General features: G+C 45.5%; 1 protein-coding gene across 2 annotated transcripts in view; it reads left to right on the forward strand.

Annotated features, from left to right (window-relative positions):
* ZNF16 (zinc finger protein 16) overlaps nucleotides 1–1172 on the forward strand; it is a 32027-nt gene that overhangs the window by 28359 nt on the left and 2496 nt on the right. The window lies entirely within an intron of this gene.

The following is a 1172-nucleotide window of genomic DNA, read 5'->3' on the forward strand; positions in this document are numbered from 1 at the left end:
GGGGGCTTCCCTGGTGGCGCAGTGGTTGCGAGTCCGCCTGCCGATGCAGGGGACATGGGTTCGTGCCCCGGGCCGGGAAGATCCCACATGCCGTGGAGCGGCTGGGCCCGTGAGCCGTGGCCGCTGAGCCTGCGCGTCCGGAGCCTGTGCTCCGCAATGGGAGAGGCCACAACAGTGAGAGGCCTGCGTACCGCAAAAAAAACAAAAACAAAAAAAAAACACAAAATTTTATCAAAATTTGAAAAATGCAACTTTAAAAAGCAAAACCAAAATGAAACAAGTGAACTAGTATAGAGTTAGGGTCTTAACCCCACAGAAACAAAATTTTTCAATTTACTTTGAAGCAGAGTAATATCCCAAATGGGATATATCCTAACAACAAGAATAACTGCAAAAAAAACCTAGACTATTTTCAATAATCATACTGTTAATAATATTGACATTGTCATTCTGAAACCATTACATATAAATGATAAAGTAAATAAGTAATTGTGTTTAGATAATTAGGATCCAGGATTTTCAATATAGGAAAAACAGATACAAATGTAAAACCAGGCCTCCGGTGGGTGAGTAGAGGCTGGGGCGGGGTCTTCCAATCTGCCTCCATCCTGGCCTGGGGTTGAGTTGCGGGGTTCAGGGTGCAGGTGCCGGGTGCTTTCTGATCCTGGTCTCCACGGCTTCATAGCAGACCCTATCCTGCGATCAGGGCCCATGGGTAACCTGAGCCAAGATGGCAGTGAGCGCAGCCTATATTAAAAAATAATAATAAAATAAATAAATAAAAGAAGTTAAAACCACCTAGCTCTAAATTTGAATTTGAAATATCACTGAATTCACGATTCTTTTTTTTTTTTTAACATTTAAAGTTATGTATTCTAGCTCTGTCCTCTGAAAAGACCTAGAAGTAATGTCCAGCCTGGTGGCAATGAGCATCCCTAGAGCCCCACCCACCTGACCCCCGTGGCCTCCAAACACCATTTCCCACTCAGGTGGACTAGGGCTCCTTGAAAAAAACACAGATTCCAGCCTGAGCATCCAGGGGTATGGGAGCTGAGCCTAGGACATCTTATCATATCAGAAATCTAGGAGGAAATCAGTGAGCAAGGGGCTTGTGTCAGAAAGACTCAGGGGGCTTCCCTGGTGGCGCAGTGGTTGAGAGTCTGCCTGCCGAT

The sequence above is a fragment of the Physeter macrocephalus genome, chromosome 15 (assembly GCF_002837175.3).
Source record: "Physeter macrocephalus isolate SW-GA chromosome 15, ASM283717v5, whole genome shotgun sequence".
Classification (NCBI taxonomy): domain Eukaryota; kingdom Metazoa; phylum Chordata; class Mammalia; order Artiodactyla; family Physeteridae; genus Physeter; species Physeter macrocephalus.